The sequence below is a fragment of the Oryctolagus cuniculus genome, chromosome 13 (genome assembly GCF_051225735.1).
Source record: "Oryctolagus cuniculus isolate XC-2025 breed Fujian yellow rabbit chromosome 13, ASM5122573v1, whole genome shotgun sequence".
Lineage (NCBI taxonomy): Eukaryota > Metazoa > Chordata > Mammalia > Lagomorpha > Leporidae > Oryctolagus > Oryctolagus cuniculus.
The window spans coordinates 111,111,901-111,125,416 of NC_142879.1; the positions used below are offsets into that span (position 1 = coordinate 111,111,901).

General features: G+C 43.4%; 1 pseudogene; it reads right to left on the reverse strand.

Moving 5' to 3' along the window:
• Positions 1 to 370: 370 nt before the first annotated feature.
• LOC100346058 (protein-L-histidine N-pros-methyltransferase CARNMT1 pseudogene) lies at positions 371 to 1,561 on the reverse strand (annotated as a pseudogene).
• Between the last annotated feature and the right edge of the window lie 11,955 nt (positions 1,562 to 13,516).

A 13,516-nucleotide genomic window follows, 5' to 3' on the forward strand; every position in this document is an offset into this window, starting at 1 on the left:
AGCCAGGACTAGAACCGGGCGCCCATATGGGATGCCGGCACTGTAGGTGCACTGTAGGAGGATTAACCAAGTGAGCCACAGTGCTGGCCCAAAAAAAAAATTTTTTTTTCTGCTAAGTGAAAACTTAAGGAACATATGTTTGTGAGAATTTCCTCCATTTTTACTTGTGTAGCACAAATGTGCATCACATATTTGTGAAAAACAGACATGTCAAGAAAATAGACACTATTTCTATATGTTGTCAGGAACAAGAAGGCAACACTGATTTGAGGTTGTGTCTTGTCATCCCTGATAGTTGATTTTGAGTTGTTTATTTCACCGTTTGTTCCTGTTAGAATTTTTATAGGGGTAATATTCCTTAAGACCATTATTATGGCTTAGGGACCACTTAAAAGACACTTTCATAGTATACTGCATTTCACCACAGAGAGATCATTCACAGTAGATGTTGACAAGACAGATTCTTTTTTCCATCTTTAATTGGAATCCATATTGCAGAATGATGATTTTTGTATACTTGTAGCTCAATTCTATGGAAAGTTCACTTGCTAAAATTTTCAAAGTGGTACAAAGAGGCCTTAGATAGATCCAAACTCCACCTGGTTTAACTATTTTCCATCTTGTATGAATGTAATCCATTACATTGTGGGCTGTGTTTATGAAGAAGCATGTAGCAGTACAATCCCAGGTATTGCATTCTGAATAAATTTCTTGAAAATCTGCTGCATTCATAGAAAAGTTAGAAGCAGGAAGAAGACTGTGGGAGTCAATATCAGGGAATAAGATAAGTCAAATCTGATCAGCTAATCTATGGTTATTGCTAAACTGATGGACCCAAGGATAAACTTTATATTAATTTCAGATCATCTGTTGAGTGTAAAGCTGGGGGAAAAGCACAAAAATTCTCCATTCCTTTCCTTGACAAGCATAACCTAGCATAGATATTTCCCAGGCAAATATTCCTAGTCCAGTAGCACATACCAGAATATTTGCTTTTGAAGGATCCCATCATGGACAATTTTAAAAAGTTTTTATAATGATTGGCTGGCAGCAGGCATCCTGTTCTGCTTTGCTAGTTTCACTCCAGTCTCACAAAGTGTTTCAATGTGGATTTTAACGTATTCATGTCACGTGTAGATGCTGGCATAATCTTTCCATATTCTCCATCTCCTTTATTTCCATGCATATGTATGCAGTCATTCACAATGGTCGGTAGCAATGCAGTTTCGGATCTTGTCTGAGTTAAGATATTGGGAAGCAGTTCTGTCTGATGAGTTGGAAGTGATTGAAATGATCTTTCTAGTTGTACTCATTCGTACATACTGGTGCCGTGCTGGCTAAGAGCATTCGTGATCTTCCAGAAGTGCTAGTGCTCCAGCCTCTCCTTTTCCTCCTCCTTGCTGCTCAAGGCAGCAAAGGAAATCACCATGGCTGAGCAAAAATGTAGAGTGGAGAACAGTGATTGCATCTCACCACTTCCACCGCAGCTACTGCTGCTTTCTGACCAGCAGCCTGTGGGCAGCTGAATGGTGGGAGACTGCGGGAGACTCCTTTGCTGCATCCCTGCCACCATCCTTGGCTTGGTGGCAGCTACTGTCTTCCTCTTGATGGTACTCACTGTGGACTTGCACAAATTCAGTGCAGGGTCCACTTCCCACCCTCCCTGCTGCCCGCAGGGCTGCCTCCATGCTGGAATCCCTGAAGTGCTGAGAGATTCGTGGCATTCCCCACAGAATTATTTATAGGCCTACACAAGGCCCTACTAGCAGTGGACCCAAGGCAGTGATGGGCTTTGTTCACATACTGCCAAGAAATAGTTCCAAGGTCCTGGGCTTTGTGGTGTGTCATGGGCACAATTCCCAGGAGCCCATGGCAATGGAGATCTTCCCAAAATACCACAGCTGCAGGGGCTCTTGTATGCTACCCTAGGACTACTCAAGATACGGCTCAGACACCAGGGATAAGCCTGGTGGGTCATCTCAAGGTACCAAGCTTTGCAAAGCCAACAGCTCCTCATAGGAGAGCTGCTTCCATTCATAGTCTCCAATTGGTCCCTGGACCAAAACGATTGGTCCTGGTAGGAAAAGAGTTGCAGACTGGTGCCTCCTCACACAGAGCACCATAATCTTAGGAAAAGAGGTGCAGAATAGAGAGGAGGCAGTGTATGAATTTACAGCCACACCGAATTTATTCAGAGAAAATAAATTTGTAGAGGTGGGTGACCAACTGCCCACATGCACATTGATGGAACATATGGCAGAAGGCCCTGACCCCCAGGGGCCAGGTCTTTTTATATTTTAAGAGGGCTAGAGATGGGGGTGGGGGTGGGGGTGGGGGTAGGGGACAGCAGGCAGAGGTTAATTCCTGGAACTGGTCTTAGGTCTTCCAGCAACTGGTCTTTCAGGTGGCCATGGGGGGTGGGGTATGAAGGCAATAGGGTGTGAGAACCAATTGAGATTCAAGGGCAAGGAATAAATTCCAGTGTTTATCTATATTTTGGGCAATGAGTGAAAATGAGTGAGAAACTCTTTTCCTAACATTATGGTGCTCTGTGTGAGGAGGCACCAGTCTGCATCAGGTCCAAGAAAGGGGGCGACAGGGCACCTAGAGGCAGCCCTTCTCTTCTCCTTTGTGGTCTTCCTGACTGGAGCTGAGCTGTGTGTCCCTGCCTACCTGCTTTGCTTCTGCTTTCTTGTCTGACAGTTGCAAACTCTATTCCTGCCCTTACAGGAAAGAGAAGCTGTGGCCTAGATGCTTGTGAAAGCAGATACAGGAGACCTGCCGTGGACCTGAGTGAGAGTATGCAGCTTACCTCCTGTGAGCACACTTGTCACTAGATAGACATTCTGTCATCCACTGCTTCCCATCATTAGCGTTTCTTTCTCCCTGTTGCCATTCTTCTGCTTTAATCCCTTTCCTCCCTGCCCATCAAGTCTCATTTTATGGTTCCATGATAATCCCTGGTCTCCCTTTACCTCTTTCCACCTCCAGACTCTGCTAGATATGTCTCAGCACTCCAGACTTAATGGAATTAGAATTCACTTGCTTTACCAAGCATTTTAAAAAAAAATTCATCACTAGGGTGCTGGTGTTGTGGAGCAGCAAGTTGAGCAGCTGCTTACAAACCTGGCAGCCTATAAAATCATGAATTTTAGTCCCTGTAGCTCTGCTTCCTATCCAGCTCCCTTGAAAAATGCCTGTCAAGGAAGCTGACGGTTGTCCCAACTCTTGGGTGCATTTCCCCCAACTGCCAGACCCATATGGAGTTCCAGGCTCCTGGCTGTGGTCTGGCCCAACCACAGCTACAGTGGGCATTTGGAAAGTGAACCAGCAGATAGAAGACCTCTCTCTCCCTTCCCCCCTCCCTTTCCTCTCCCTCTCCTTCTCCCTCTCCCTCTCTCCCTCTCTTCTTCTCTCCCTGTTACTTTGCCTTTCAAATACTAATAAAAATGTACATCTCTAAAATTACTCACCACTAGCCTCAGCTCATGCAAAAGAGGAGCACTGTTTTATTCACCACAGAATCTGTAATTCCTGGGACATCTCTTTCAAAAACAGTTACAAATGAGAGACTTTCTTTCTTTCTTTAATTTTTATTTGGCAGATAGAGTTAGACAGTGAGGGAGAGAGACAGAGAGAAAGGTTTTCCTTCCATTGGTTCACCCCCCAAATGGCCTCTACAGCCAGTGCTGCGCCGATCTGAAGCCAGGAGCCAGGTGCTTTTCCTGGTCTCCCACGCGGGTGCAGGGGCCCAAGCACTTGGGCCATCCTCCACTGCCTTCCTGGGCTACAGCAGAGAGCTGGACTGGAAGAGGAGCAACCGGGACTAGAGCCTGGTGTCCATATGGGATGCCAGTGCTGCAGGCAAAGGCTGGAGCCATGGCACCAGCCCCGAGAGACATTATTTCTGAACATAGGTCAGTCTGTCCCAGACTGCAGAGAATGTGGTGAAAAATAAGGATTGTGTCATACACTTACCTGATGGGATCATTCAGCATCCCTGGCTGCATTTGTGGTCTGCGTTGTCAGGATGTCCCTAGTATGCACCATATGATATTCCTGTAAGATTCTCAAGTCCAGTGTATTGAGTTATTGAGTTTATAGAGTTTAGATTGTGCCTGCCATTTCTCTGAGCCCCTTTCTGGAAGGTGTGGTATGACCTGGAATACGCATGAGGGAATAAAATTACATCTTGTTCTTCACACCTTTATACCCTGAGCTCCTTTTTTTTTTTTTTTTTTACCATCTTCCCTCTTCAATCTCTGGAGAAGCTCAATGCAGGTGACAGAGAAATGCTTCCAGATTCTGAGTGAGAGGCAGATTTGAACTGGAGCATGGGCTAATAAAGTGAGCAATGTGAGATCTTTCCAAACCTAAAAGGAAAACAAGGCATTTGCTAAAGGCATCCTCACAAATGGATATAAACCATGTTTGTTACTTTGGCATGTTGATCCATGTATGTGTGTTCATCTTAATGGTGAAGAAGATAGCCCACCTTCCCAGATTCCCCTCTACAATCTCTCCTCACCTGAGGAAGTGGACATCTGTAGGGATAATGAGAACAATTGTCTCCAGCAAACCTATTATCACTGATTCAAAATCCCCACCCCCTCCTCATGTGCCGGTAACTGTTGAGCTTTGTTTCCCTCTGCCGTGGAAGTCTGTCCAGATCAAAGCCGTCTCCTTGTAAAATCCCAGGATGAGCTGTGGAGGGCATGCCCAGCCAGCAATGCAGATCTGGCTCACAGAGAATCTACTCATGGTGGATGGACTTGGGAGACTTCTGTTTGCATGGTTTGGGAAAGCGCCAAGGAGATCTGCTGCTGTAGACCTTTGGGCAGGGGCCTCCCACTTTCTCTGGTTTACTTGAGCAGAGGGATTTAAAAGTTGGGGAGAGCAGAAAGTGTAAAGTTTTGCATGGCAGGTTTAAACTCTCTTCTATGGCCTGGGAAAACAGTGTAACATGGCCCAATTCCTTGGGCCCCTGCACACACGTGGGAGACCTGGAGGAAGCTCCTGGTTCCTGGCTTTGGCTCAGCTCTGGCCATTGCAGTCATTTGGGGAGTGAACCAGCCAATTGAAAGACCTCTCTCTCACTCTGGCTCTACCTCTCTCTCTGTCTTTCAAGTAAATAAAATAATTCTTTTAAAAAAGATTTATTTATTTAAGAAGGACCATGACAGAGACAAAGGAACACACACGTGCATGCAAGCACACACACACACAGAGGTAAAGAGAGAGGGATTCAGGGAGGGAATGAGGGAAGTCTGCAACCCACAGGTTCATGTTTCTGAAATACAGGAAACAACCAGGGCTCAAAAGGTAGAATCCGGAATTCAGTACCTCCATGTGGGTCTCCCATGTGGGAGCCAGAGACTCAAGTACTTGAGCCATGCTCTGCTGCTTCCTAAGTATGTTAACATGAAGGGGTCTTAGAAGCAGAGCATCTGGGACTGTCTGACACTCTGATGTCAGGTGAGCTGCAGTTTAATCCACTGTGCCACAACATCCACTCCTCAAAGACTTTTTAAAGGTTTCTTAATTTATTTGAAAGAGTTATATATAGAGAGAGAGATGCAAAGAGATCTTCTGTATGTTGATTCCCTCCTCAAATGGCTGCAGTGATGAGAGCTAAGCCCATCTGAAGACAGGAGCCTCTTCTTTGTCTCCCACATGGCTGCAAAAACCTAAATACTTGAGCCATCCTCTGCTGCTTTCCCGGGTACATTACCATTGAGCTGGATTGGAAGTGGAACAGCTGAGACTTGAACTAGTACACATATGGGATGTGGGCATTGCAAGTGGTGACATTACCTGCTATGCTACAACACCAATCCCATCAATGATTTCTTAATGTTGTTTTCCTGTGTGGTGTTTTATGTGTCTCCACTCTTTTGTTTGTTCTGCCTGTGATTCTTCTTTTCCTGTGAGGTTCTTCTTTTTCACTTGTTCTTAAAAATATATACATTGAAATGATTGATTTCAGATATTTGTTGTTTTTTATTGTAGGTGTTTGTAGATATAAATTTTCCTCTAGGTTCTGATTTCACTACATTCATTAGGTGTTTGTATTTTTGTTTTCATTGTAATTAATCTCTAGATAATCCCTTTCTTGATTTCTTTGTTAACCCACTGTGAGGGTATGTGTGTGCATGCCCTTGCACACATGTGATAAGCAATATTGATTTAAGTCAGGAAGCTCTTTCCATAGAGATCAGGAGGGGGCTCCAAGAGAGGAAAAACATCTGGAAAATTTGTCAAGATGGGGCCTTTTAAGCATAATTTAGTTAAAGTACAGGATTTTAGGTAACAATCAGAGGGTAGGGGCAAAACTAATGAGAAGGCTGGAAATGTAATCCTCTATAGCCTGTTCATGATAAAATGCAAAAGCCATCAGGAGGGTAGGATAGGTAACTTCTTTATATTCTCATGATAAAACTAGAGACTCAGAATGGTGGGGTCACTACTTCCTTGCAATCTTCATGATAAAACTAGAATATCCAAGGAGGGGATTTGGCACTTTTGTCTTGGTAAAGGCAGGTTTTGGGCAGAAGAATGCATCTTGTCCAAGCTTAAAAGGACACCCCCTTTCCCCATTCCAATGGAGACCTGAGCTAACTGCCTATTCTTTCATCTACCTTCTCACATTACCATCCCCTGTCCCAGAAGAATGGACCCTAACTTCAGCTGGGGGTACAGGGACTGCTACTGCACTAAGGGCTTCATGCTAAAAGGGGGCATCATTAAGGGACAGCAGAAGGGCATTCTTCTGAGTGTTGATCTAAGGTCCCTGGTAGAAGGCAGATTTCCTCAAAGGTGTCTTCTGGAGTACTTCCTAGAGTCTGATGAGTTCTAGTTGTTTAGTCCTGGATAACACACAAGTAAGGGAGTTATTATCTCTCCCAAATTGAGAACCTCAGCATTTGGGAATTCCAGGAATCTAGCTAGAACCATCAAGGTCCAAGACTTAGTGTCAGAGCTTTAGATATACTCTGATGTGGGATGGGGGTGTCCTAACTGGCATCTTAGGGAGATGGGCAGATATGTTTCCCAAATTTGTTGTTTTAACAATTTGAATATAAAATATCTCAGTATGGATGTCTTTGAGGTTTATCCTGCCATGGATTTGTTGTGCATCTTGTTGGTATAGGCACAAGCCTTTCCTCCATCTGCAGTTTTTCAGATATTGTTTATGCCATTATTATTTCTGTTTTCTGTTTTTTTTTTTTTTTTTTTTTTTTTTTTTTTTTTTACAGGCAGAGTGGACAGTGAGAGAGAGAGACAGAGAGAAAGGTCTTCATTTGCCGTTGGTTCACCCTCCAATGGCCGCCGCGGCCTGCGTGCTGCAGCTGGCACATTGTGCTAATCCGAAGCCAGGAGCCAGGTGCTTCTCCTGGTCTCCCATGCGGGTGCAGGCCATCCTCCACTGCACTCCCTGGCCATAGCAGAGAGCTGGCCTGGAAGAGGGGCAACCAGGACAGAATCCAGCGCCCCAACCGGGACTAGAACCCCGTGTGCCGGCACCGCTAGGCGGAGGATTAGCCTAGTGAGCCGTTGCGCCGGCCTTATTTCTGTTTCTTAATGTCTCCTTTTCTTATGCAGCTTATCTTATACAAGACATGAAGTGTTTGATAGTTTCATGGGTTTTTACACTTCGTTCTTCCTTCCTTATTATTTTACCTTTGTGTTCCTTGGACTGGAAAATCTCAATTATCTGGCATTCAGGATCATTTTTCTTCATCCCACTCAAATCTACTTTGAACCATTTACTGAAATCTTTTCATTTCAGTTGTGCTTTGTAGCTCCAGAATTCGTTTGCTTCTTGTCTGCAATTTATGCTTCTTTAAAGACATTCTCATTTTGTTCATGTGTGATTTTCCCAATTTGCACTAGGTGTTTGTCTATGGTTTAATTTGATCCTTGGCACAAAATAAATAATTGATTCATTTACTGTCCCTGAAGAATGTTTCTGTATTTCCATTTTCTTCTGGTAAAAGAGACTTGCTTTCTTGTTTCTTTGCATGGCACTTGATTTCTTATCCAAGATGTATAGCTCTTGTAATCTTAACTGTGCCCCAGCCCTGCCTCAAGTTCATTGTTCCTGTTGGCGCCGCGGCTCACTAGGCTAATCCTCTGCCTGCGGCGCCGGCACACCAAGTTCTAGTCCCGGTTGGGGCGCCGGATTCTGTCCCAGTTTCTCTCTTCCTGTCCAGCTCTCTACTGTGGCCCGGGAGTGCAGTGGAGGATGGCCCAGGTCCTCGGGCCCTGCACCCCATGGGAGACCAGGAGAAGCACCTGGATCCTGGCTTTGGATTGGCACAGCGTGCTGGCTGTGGCAGCGGCAGCGGCCACTTTGGGGGTGAACCAACGGAAAAAGGAAGACCTTTCTCTCTGTCTCTCTCTCACTGTCTAACTCTGCCTGCCCCCCCCAAAAAAAAAGAAAAAAGAAAAAAAGAAAAGAAATGTGTGTTCTATGTATTCTGTGTCTACTGAAATGTTCTCAAAGTTTCTGTTCCTAAAATTCCTTTAGTCATAGGAAACTGAAGAAAAGAAAATCCTTTTTAAATCCTGCAGATTGACTCCATGTTGCACCACTCTTTCAGTGCTTTTCAGTAACATTTCCTCTGTGCCACACTCTTCAGCACCTCCTTGTATGCATCCTGCACATCGGCCAGAGCTGAAATCTTAGGACACTTCTCTCATCTTCTGGGCACGCATCCCACCTTGGGGATGTGGTTATGTTCATGATGACAAGGCATACACAAGAAGTTTAAAAGTCCTGTTATCCCAAGTAGCTCCTGAACCATCCCCTCATTTACCCCTTTTCAGAGTATCTGTGGCTCATCCCATCTGATCTCTGGTCCCTCGGCCTTCTGGGGCCAAAGCTTGTGCCTTTATGGACTTTCTGCAAATGTTGCCTGAGAAGCTATCACATCCTTGGAAAGGTTTCCAGTTGGGCACACCAGAGGCAAGCAGCCTCCATGCCACACCTCAGAGACCTTCACACAGTCCAATGGAGAAGCGTGGTCTTTGAGATTGATGTCTGCATTGCCCCTTCTGCTCTTAGCAGCTTGTGTCAGGAGTTTGTATTGCTACTGTTAGCACTGCTGCTCACCTGAGAATGGAACATGAGGCAGGGATTTAAACTGCAGCAGCGCTTCCTTAAAGCTGCAGCTTTCTGTATTAACCCCTCCCCTGACTGCTGTAAGGTGGTAAATCCATCCCAGAGTTCTGGAAACTTGATTCCTGTGGATTTTCTAGGTTTTATTGCTATTGTGGAACAATGGAGCACTAGATTTCTTTACTTGGGAGTTTTTAGTGATGTTACCATGAATGTGTTTTTGATTATGAAAATGGGTCTAACACGTGTAGCTGAGGTCATTCAAATGAGTGGAATCTGTATGATGTCTGTGTTCACCCAAAAACTCCTCTTCGTAACCCATTGAATTGCCTCATTAAGTACTTAGTAAAAGATTGGCTTTCTGCAATCCAAATGCCAGGCCAGGTAACCCAGAGGCTCTGTGGCTTTTGGGCAAAGCATTTGTGTTTGTGGAAACAGGAACTGTTTTGAGCAGATCAGCCTGTCAGATGAATCTAGGCCTGCCATTCCATAATTCTATCACTCTATTCCCAAAGTCATCTCAGGGAATTTCTAAAGCATGTTAAACTGAATTGCATTTCTCCCCAGACACAAATTCATGTTGAAGCTCAACTACCCAGTATTTCAAATGTAAAGATATTTATTAGGCATTTACAGAGCTGTTGAATTAAAATGAGATGATTACAGTGTGCCATTCCAGTTGGAGTGTTCCTTAAAGGAGGGGAATATTAGGGCATACTCAGAGAAGCAGCAGGGAGCTTTGTGCACTGTCGGCAAGCCAGGTGAGGACACAGTGAGGAGGTAGCCATCTGCAAACAAGGAGACAGGCCCAGAAGAAATGAAACCTGCCCTTAGTTTGCTCTTTGTAGTCCATCCTCCAGGACTGTGAGAAGATAGCCTTCTCTGCTTTTCGTCAGTTTTCTGTGGAATTTTATGTTGGCTTCCCTAGCAAATTCATAAGGGAATTTTCTCTATCAAAACACATTTCCTGCTTGGTCTAGGAAGCGTTCACAATGTGCCCCTCAGCTCACTATGATGATTTTGGTTCCTAAACATTTATTTCATTTATTTGAAAGGCATAATCACACACAGAGAGAGCTTTTTCCATCTGCTAGTTCACTCCCCAAATGGCTCCAATAGCCCTGGCTGGCTCAGACTGAAGGACTGAAGCCCAGAGTCAGGTGCTTCATTCAGGCTTCCCACATGGATTTGAGCGGCCCCTATACTTGTGAAATGTGATGCTTATTCCTAGCCAGATTAGCCAGAAGCTCTTTCAGAAGTGGAACTTTCAGCTGGAACTCTAACTGTTCCTCATATGTGATGCGATGTAGCAGGTGTTGGCTTCGATGGCTGTGCCACAATATCAATCCATCAAATGCTTTTTATCTCAGAAGATAAAACCTTGAGATTTCCTGGGAAGAAAAATCACCTTCCATGTTTATAAGCTCACCACATATGCAGTTCTTATTATATTGCAGACATTGCTGTTTTACAAATATTAACTGACTTATCTTCACACATCAAAGGGGAAGCTACAGTTTACATCCCTATTGCCCATAAGTGGAAACAGAAGCCAGCAAGGGTTAAGGATTGTACCCCAAGTTCCAGAGCTACTCCACAACAAGATTCCACCACAAAAGAGAGTTTGGGACAACTCCCCCATGCTATCACTGTGAGGAATGATAAACTCAATGCATGGGGAATGTCTCAGACTGTGGCTGGCATGTACAGAGCAAGGGCCTAGCAAGCTGGCAACACCTGCAATGTGATTATTAATACTGGTATCTGAAGCTGAGTATCTGATAAAAGATCACATGCCATTTCTGGGAATAAGAAAAAATGGCAACATATTTATTGATAAATAACCTGATTAAATATAATAAGTCTAATGAATTATGTACCACCTCCCATGAAAATGTGTTTACCTACATGTAAGTCACTTTTTACAGTATATGAGTATATTCACTTCTTTATAAGGCTGGAAGTGAGGTAAAGGGAAAAGACATTCATATCCCATTATTTAGCAAATATGTAAAAAAAAAAAGGGTAGAAGGAAAAATATAAGTCACATCCTAAAGAGAGTAAAACATTTGGCCCAATTTTCACAAAAGTTTCTGTAGAGTTCTTCCTTTGATGCTGTTTTATTTTTTATTTATTTATTTATTTTTTTACAGGCAGAGTGGACAGTGAGAGAGAGAGACAGAGAGAAAGGTCTTCCTTTGCCATTGGTTCACCCTCCAATGGCCGCCGTGGCCGGCGCGCTGCGACCGGCACACCCTTTCATGCTGTTTTTATTGTACAGACAAGGAGTTTGAAATATTTCTCATCCTGAAGGTATAATTAGCCACAAGAATATTTATTGCCTTGCTGTCTCTCATGTTGCCTCCTTAAAGAAATCTGGAGTAATAGAGAATCATGCATATCATTCCCTGCCATTTGAATCATTTATGTCATTTGGAATTCTGTGATGTGAAATTTTTTTATCAGCTTCTGTTTTGATAAAGCTTTGTGTAGCTTTGTGTTGTTGGCTCTGAGAACAGTCATTAGGACTTTAAATGTGAAGACATCGGAGTTACTCAGCCATTTAAGCTGCAGTCTTTAAATTTGGTTAAAGAGAGCCGGCGCCGTGCCCCAATAGGCTAATCCTCCACCTTGCGGCGCCGGCACACCGGGTTCTAGTCCCGGTTGGGGCGCCGGATTCTGTCCCGGTTGCCCCTCTTCCAGGCCAGCTCTCTGCTATGGCCAGGGAGTGCAGTGGAGGATGGCCCAGGTGCTTGGGCCCTGCACCCCATGGGAGACCAGGAAAAGCACCTGGCTCCTGGCTCCTGCCAGGATCAGCGCGGTGCGCCGGCTGCAGCGGCGGCCATTGGAGGGTGAACCAACGGCAAAAGGAAGACCTTTCTCTCTCTGTCTCTCTCTCTCACTGTCCACTCTGCCTGTCAAAAAAAAAAAAAAAAAAAAAAAAAAAAATTTGGTTAAAGAAAATGAAAGAGTTGGCATTGTGAGTAGTAATTTACAGCCTCATAATAATACATATTCTGAAGTTGTAACTACTTAACAATGAGAAAATTCAGGCTTGTTCTCTCATGGATATATTTCACTTGCTTGCTTCAATCTCTATACTTTGTGTCTAATGATTTTTAGGCTCATTGCATACATCATTAAGGGTACCCACTTAACAGATGAGTGTCAGGAGTCTTGGATCCCTCCAGAGTTGCGGGTGTTTTTCTGTAGCACTCTATTTGATTCAATGTGATGACTGCACTTTTATTTATGAAGTTTACAAATCCACCAATTTTTCAAACTTCAACACCAACTAACAATATTTTCCCTGGAAAATCCACAGAGATTTTTTTCAGCATGTTCCTTTTCTCATTCTGTAACACTGAGTCATTTTACTGAAGGTCAGAATTACTCTTTTTAAACAAAAAACGTTTCCATATATTTCCTGAAAATCATTTCCTTTGCAAATATTTGATATACATTCTCATTAATTATATTTTTTAGTGATTTATTAATTTTAAATGATTGACATATCAATGGACATCTCTTAATTTATCATTTGTTTAAGGATACACCTTTTTTCGGAAGGGGCAGTGATTTTTTTTTTTTTTTTTTTTTTTAAGATTTATTTCATTTGAAAGGCAGAGTTTTAGAGAGGCAAAGGTAGAGAGAGGTCTTCATCCACTGATTCACTCCCCAAATGGCCACAACAGCTGAAGCTGAGCAGATCCGAAGCCAGGAGCCAGTAGTTTCTCCCAGGTCTCCCACGTGGGTGAGGGGCCCAAGGACTTAGGCCATCTTCTACTGTTTTCCCAGACCATGGTAGAGAGCTGGATCAGAAGTGGAGCAGTAGGGTCTTGAACCGGCGCCCATATGGGATGCCGGTGCTTCAGGCCAGGGTGTTAACCCACTGCGCCACAGTGCTGGCCCCTAGCAGGCAGATCTTTAAGGTAAAAAGCAAGGTGTATATTTTTCATTTTAGTCACAGAAAACAGCTAAAGTTGATCATTAATGCTTCCAAGAAGGGATACACCTTTTAAATATACCAGGATATATTTTTAAGCCATCTTTTCAAATGTAATTATCCTTTACATAAAGGTTGTCAGAATGACTCAATTTGATTAAACTGAAATGTAACTTTTCAGAATTTTATACAACTTTCATACATATATGTAATGTTATTTGTTTGACTAATATACTTCTTTCCAATTTTGTAGAATGTATCTAATGGACTAAAATATATGTTTTTATAATTAATAAAATGGTAATTTTGATGTGATAGCTATTTCCATTACTAACTCTTCCAAAGCGGATTTGTGAAAGACTTCCCTAAATTGCATGATCAGTAATTTTTCTAGCATTTGGTTTCATTTTTATAAAAGTCATTTTTCCACTGCAGGTATGCACTAAATT